Below are 7165 nucleotides of genomic sequence, written 5' to 3'. Positions count from 1 at the left end.
CAACAATCTTAATGTATTTTAAAAGTCAATTATAGTGACTAACCTGCATAAACTCTGTTTGACTTTCACAGATGGTTCATTGAGAGACCTACCTTGGGGTGCCTTAAATGATGTTGTGATGGGCGAAATCAGTGAAAGTCTATTCCAAATACTTCCGAATGGTAGTGAAAAAGGTGGAGTTCCGAATGTATAAAGGTTTGCAAAAGTTCTCATTTCCTCATTCTCATAAAAATACCTCCCAACTAATTTATTACTGTGCTCTTTTTTTATTTATGAAATAGCCTCAATTTAAGTTAATACGCACTGGTCAAATGGTCAAATTGTCAAGCGCTGACATGGAAGATGACATGTTGCAACCATTGACCATGTTAATTTCCTTAATTAGTACGTGCTGAGAAATCACTTATCATTTGTCATGAAACTAAAATTTGCTAAAAACAAAGTAGCTTATTTGAACAAAGTAGTTACTTTTTATTCATCAAACACACCAACAACAATGGTTTGTTTCGTAATGTGGATACATATCTGTTTGATTGTTTTGAAATGTTATTTACTCGTGCGTGTCTTGCAACCTTGCAAGTATTGTTTCAGCTGCAACCTTTGTAATAAAGCCATGTTGTAAAAGGTCAAAGTTGCCAAAACAAAGTGGTCACTAACCTTTGCTATTTTGATTTATATAGTATAATTTACATTTCCAACAACTCATTGATAACACATTTAGTAGTATTTATGTATCAATACTTCAATGGTAGCTTATTTATAACAGCGATAACACTAAATTACATGGTGCTATCTGTTATTATTTGTTTTGGTTACACAAAAAAACATGGGCCATAATATAAATAATACATAATGTTGAATCGTGTGCTTTAGTTGACAAACTGTTTTTAACTACTATATATAATCATAAATTATGTGTCTTTAATCTTTATGTTCAATTATGTGGTTTTATCTAATTATTAGGACGATTCAATATTTGCTTTGTCCATTTCAAAAACCCCGCAAATTGGGCGGGTCTTATAATTTCTTTCTAAAGGGTGTACAATAAAGGTTTGTAATTTCCTTTGAACAATCTAATCTAACATATGCTTATAACTGATTGATAACAATATCCTTTGCAAATTGTGTTATTTATATTGCCTTTATGTTTTGGCATTTTAAAAAATGAGCTTGATGTTGCTATGGTAACTGAATCGTTTTAGCAGAACTGGAACATGGGAAAGCTAAAAGAGAAATTCGAGAACATGGTGTTATTCAAAAAGGCAACAGAAGACATGCTTATTTTCGTAACTCCAAATTATAACTGGTACTATTCGTTTCTTTAACTTTTTTTTTCCTGGATGTCATAACACATAATACGGGTTTGTTCTGAGTCAGTGTAGGTGGTTGCATTTTTCAGTTGAGGTGTCAAAATGGGTAGTTCAAAACACGTTGGGTAAGTGATACAACAGAGTTGATATAACACAATTTGATTTGACTATTGTTATAGCAAATTTTGATAAGACAATCAGACTTACTGGTGACAGGAAAGGAGAGCCTCTTGGCTTTGCATTCTATGATCTTGGCAATGTCATAAACTCTTTTAGTCAAGCAACACCTAAATTATAAAATCAGTCATGTTAACATTATTCTGAAATGAAAACTAGAACTATGGACTTATTAACATCAGAGGTGGTTGGTATATGTACCACAAACACCTTTATTTTATAATATATACTATAAAAAAATAAACTGATGTATTGTTTGAGATTTTGTGTCATAGCTTTCATTTTAGCAAAAACCTCCTTTATGTGAGTGTTAACTAATTTATTGTTTGAGTGTTGACAATTTATGTTAACTTGGAGTGTAGGTTGATTATTCTCCAAGTTTTTTGGTAAAATGAGCTTGGTTGTGGAAATTGACGGATATCCATAACTATTGTTGAGAGATGGTTGTCATTGTTAAGTGCTCAAATAGTTATGTACCTTTATATAGTTTGAAGGTCTTTTTTGAAGTATGTAAATTATGTGTGTAATAACAATGTATGACTCTCTAAATTATGAAGTACTACTAGGTTTGTAAGCATGTAACACTATGTCATGTAAATCGTGTGTCTTTTTATATGTTAAAACAGCAACAAAGTGTCTATATTTATGTTATATGTTATTGCAAACAAAAAATGATAAAACAATAATATGATCGTTGTAAAAAATGCGGAAAATATTGAGCAGCAACGCGCGACCCCTAACTCTTGTATATATACTAATTCACGTAAATGACGAACCAATACGGATCCGCCAAGTACTCCTTTTTCACTGTTATACTGTAGCAGTACTGTAGCACTGTAGCAATTTTTTTTTCAAATACATATTTTTTTATTATTATTATTTTTTTTTGCAAATACATAAAAATCTAATTCCAATTTTCTAATACAATCGTATCATAGGTGTTTATTTAATGAGTTTTCTAGCAACAAATAGAAGCCTAAAAATATAGTAGAATATTACCATAACAGTTGTCGACCATTGCGTAAATAGTCTGGAAAGAGTGGACAACATTTTGACGACTTTCAGGCCGAAAAATGTCTAACGATATAGTAGCGTTAAAATGACACTAATCCACCGCGAAGCGCGGACCACAAATCTAGTTATTACTAATAAAGGTATTAACTATCAAATATTATTATTATTATTATAATTATAGTTACAATCATAATTATTATTGTTATTATGGTTAAGTTAATTATTAGCATCACTATAATAATATAATTACATATTATTATCATACAATGAATATTATTATCATAACTATAATTATTATTATCATCCTTCGTATTAATAATAACATTATTATTATTTTTAATACTAATATTATTATAAGTATTATTATTAGTATCATCATTTAGATTAGTATTAGTGTCATTATCAAAATTATTATTACAAGATTAATAACGTATACCATCACTAATATTATTATAAGTATTATCATCACTATATACATTAAAAGAGAGTCTCGATTAGCTAATAATTGTTTTCAGAACCCCCTTAATTACCATTAAATTAAAAAATTACACTATAATACCCCTTGATCCAACGATCCTTAATCATCAAGTAAAAAAATTAGCTAATAAATCAATTGTGAAAACGCTCCATTCCTAAAATACCTTTTCAAATAATTAAAATAAAAACACCGAACACAATTCAATTAGAAAAAAAACACGGGATTAACCTAATCCCTTTTATTATCTCAAATCTTTCCGTGCCTGGTTCGGTGGTTCCTCTTCCTCTCAGGTTCATCTTCTTCATCCATTATCATGTTCAATTCGTTAATTTCATGTGCAATAAATTTTACGATGAACACAATTCGTGCAACGGTGATTAAGCAACGATTTTATCATTACACCGTATACAAAAATCGTATCACTATAAGTCCGATTGGAGTGAATATATTTCATATATATCATTACGCATCTTCTAATGAAATCAGTTTTATTTCCTTGAATCCATTAAATCATTGTGAGTATATGATTAGGGTTATGATATCAAGTAAACTTCCAATATATACTATGAAATTGTTATTATTTGTTTATAAGTAATAGTGATATGATATTATCATTATATTGTGCAAAAAGGATAATGTATCCATGAATTTTTTGTTAGTATTTTATTACTTTTTGTTTTTTCACAGATTGATGTATATGTTCAAAGGAAAATCATCAATCGTAAGCCTTTAAGACATACTAATATTGTTCAGTTTAAAGAGGTTTGATTGTTTTCGTCATTACTATGATATCTGTTTAAGATGGTTCAATTAAGGAAAATTAATTTGATGTTTTTCGAGTTAGTTTTTTGCCCTTATTGTTTTTAAGGATAATGGCAACTAAGAAAAGACGGAATGAAGACTTCAGATACCAGTTGTTCTTATGTTAATAGTGGTATTCATTTTGTGTCATCTCTTGAATCATTAGTTGTGTCAACGGACCTCTCTCAGAAAATTTATGTCATTGTTCGATGGATTGTGTGCCTCATGTTGATTTTGAAGTATCCGGTATCTTTGCTTTAACTACTTCATCATTGTAAAGAATTTCTAATAATGCAGGTATGACTATATTTCTTTATTAATTGTATTCCATGTTGCTATTTACTTTTGTTTTTTAAAGGTTCCTCATCTTATTAGTCATGTTATGTGCATTGATATTTGCAGCTTAAGCTGTTTCATACATTGACTACTCGCAGGGTTATGCCAGCGTTGAACGCTAACAAACCCGATTGGACGCCATCGCACCAGCAACACCCCTTCCAATCAACCGATTACCCCAAAAGCCGTGTCTGAAAGAACGAATGAGAACATACAGAGTATAAGAAGAATCAATTATGAGCTTTCACCTGATTCATTCGGATTAATCTTACTTCAGCGCTGTTTTCACTATTTTTTGATTGAAAACATAATCAGGTTAGTTTTAAAATTTTCTTTTTTCATAGTGGAAACGGTACAACAAAGGGTAATATCGGTTAGGGTTTGAGTTATATTTGGGGATAGTGCATGTAAAATCGATTTTTAATTTGTCTCGATCAGGTTGTTTGTTGAAATTTCGCTCTTTGCTGAAGTTCGATGATAACAAAAGTGGCATTAAATTTGCTGATTTGCTTTTATATAATGCTATTGATAAAAAGCATTTGGTTACTGGTAGAAAATGTTGTTTAAAGGTGGTAATTGTGTCATCACATTTTTGTCGCAAACTTCTTTGAATCGCCAACCAGAGGTTGCAGTTTCTAAAGAATCTGAAATGGTTGTTGTATCAATGCTGGACAATTGGTCAGTGCCTGCAACTTCTAATTGCAAGGTAAATTTCGTATTTTCTTTTATAGGTATACTTTAAATACTTAAGTTTTGTCATTTAATTTTGATATGATAATAATATTGCTTCTTTATCCATAGACTAAATTGTAATATTAGTTCTCTATAACATACAAATTGTGTTGTTATCTGTAGCTTGATATACTATATTGAAAGTACCTTCAGCCTGCACACCAATTTTGGTCTTATATGTTGCAAATAAAGACCATGTTATGTATACTTTTTTTTTAGATATGACACTGTTGACGCATTTTAATATGAATGGGTCATTTCAGGTCATTCAAACATGTTTAAATAAGTAAGGGAAATTGTATCGTAAGTGCTCGATATATATTTTGAAGCATAAACCATCTGAAGGGTTGGGTTTACATAAGGTCTTTATGTTGTTATAAGTGATTGTTGTTTATACACTTTATAATGTTGCCTAAGTCAAAGTTAGTTCGTCATTTTGAACCTTCCCCATCAACTGTTCGCGCAGGTCCGGTTGGTGTAAGTTGTTCGACTTTATCAGCAGCTAAAAAAAGTCGTGTTACACGACCACCTATTAGTCATAAACAGGACGTTGTGGTGGCTTCTTCTTTTGTGCAAACTGTTGGTCATCATAATGAACTTCTGTCAATTGGTTCTTCAAGTAATGTAGGTATGTATGTGTTACTTATTTATTATTCATATGTTTATTATCACAAAAAGTTGATATAATTGTTTAATAGTCAATAATCTCTTCAGTTTAGGCAGTTGGGTCGCGCATAACACTTTGTTGGTTATGCTTTAAAGCTAGAAAACAAATGTTGTCCATTAATAATAATGCGTCTTTGTATTAGCTTATATGCATAAGTGAAATGTTCTTTTGTATTAAACATTTATGAAGCCACATCATCATATATTAGTTATAAGCACAGTTTCTGAATGTTTCTGCTGGTATTTCTAACAATGCGATACATCATCAGGTAGAAAAATGCTCTACAAAAACTATAAATCATTTGTACACCCATGTCCCATTAAACATTAACACATTCCAATAAATTTTACAGGACAAAAACAATATACATCAACGACCACAACACCAATACCGCCAACACCCAAGGTTGGGGAACTCGGATCTCGGAGAGATATCGTTTGGACGTTTTTGGGGAGATCTCGGCATCTCGAAAGGATCTCGGGGAGATCTCGGACGTTGACTTACATTGACTTTTTCTTTTTTTCAATATAAATTATATATATAAATAAATATATGTATATTTATATATTTTTACGAGATTTTAAAAGAAAATTCGAGAAATAGACGATAATATACGAGAAATTACGAGATTCTACTAGAAAATCCGAGAAAAGTGCGAGAAAATTATAGAAAGCGTGACTTTGATCAAGTTTGACCCCGCTTACCGAGAAATCTCGGGAGATTGACATATCCTCTTGGCAGCCTTCCAAAAACAAAATCTCTGAGAGATCTCGGGGGGAGAAATAAGGAGATTTATAACGCTGCCAACACCACAAAAAGAAGAACCACAAACAAGCAACATTGGCACAAAAAGAGCACTATTCCCAGAAGACAGACTCAAAAAATAGAGAAGAAAAAGGAGTAAAAACCAAAGAGTCACAGAACATCATCTCTTTTGTCTATCCATATTAATGTATCTTTTGCCCATCCATCTTAATGTATGTAATGTATGCAATGTATGCAATGTATGAAAACTACAATGTATCCAGTATACATAATGCTTCTATATGCAAACTACTATATATCCAGTATACATAATGCTTCTTAATGTATGTAATTTTGCTTCTATAATTACATAATGCTACATTAACCACGAATATGCAATCCAAAAAGCTCCGCGGCATCGCGCGGACCGGTCCGGATCTCGTTCAAACTATATATTAGTTATGAAACCCTTATTAAACAATTAAAATTGTAATGAGAAAAAAAAAAAGTAAAAGTAGCACTCACCAGCAAATTGTTTTAATAAAACTATTAGTCAACTATTACGATTGATCGATGACCACTTCAGAACACTCACCAACTTAAGCTTTAAATCATCAACATTTTTACCAAGCTTCAATACTTAAAGTTTCAAAGGCTGCATCACAGAGGTAACTGGAATCGTTAAGTCATTTATCATCTTTGTTATCAAACAATGTGAATGAAGTAACTAATAATGAACTTCAAGAAAATAAAATTTGTACTTGCCTCTCGATGTTGGCCTTGTATGGGGCGTTTAATGCTTCTTCTTTTGTTAAGGACTGTTTGTGGCCTCAAGTTTGGTGGTCGTTTGTAGTCTTGCTCCGATTGACAATGACTATCTAAAACCCACCGAAAAGTAATATACGT

The 7165-nt window shown here is 31.4% G+C and overlaps 1 long non-coding RNA gene across 3 annotated transcripts; it reads left to right on the top strand.

The window, feature by feature from the left end:
• The first annotated feature begins 3187 nt into the window (after nt 1-3187).
• Nucleotides 3188-6512, top strand: LOC139872416 (uncharacterized). Of its 3 annotated transcripts, XR_011767046.1 has the most exons (7): nt 3255-3269; nt 3667-3741; nt 3848-4077; nt 4215-4431; nt 4555-4822; nt 5315-5476; nt 5868-6512. It is a non-coding gene; the product is annotated as an uncharacterized lncRNA (long non-coding RNA). The 3 variants fall into 3 exon arrangements; XR_011767044.1 differs by having other exon boundaries at nt 3188-3269; nt 3667-4077; XR_011767045.1 differs by having other exon boundaries at nt 3188-3269; nt 3667-4077; nt 4183-4431.
• The last annotated feature ends 653 nt before the right edge of the window (nt 6513-7165 follow it).

This window comes from Rutidosis leptorrhynchoides, chromosome 10, assembly GCF_046630445.1.
Source record: "Rutidosis leptorrhynchoides isolate AG116_Rl617_1_P2 chromosome 10, CSIRO_AGI_Rlap_v1, whole genome shotgun sequence".
NCBI lineage: Eukaryota > Viridiplantae > Streptophyta > Magnoliopsida > Asterales > Asteraceae > Rutidosis > Rutidosis leptorrhynchoides.
The sequence above is the reverse complement of the archived record's forward strand: the minus strand, read 5'-3'. Positions and strand labels throughout refer to the sequence as shown.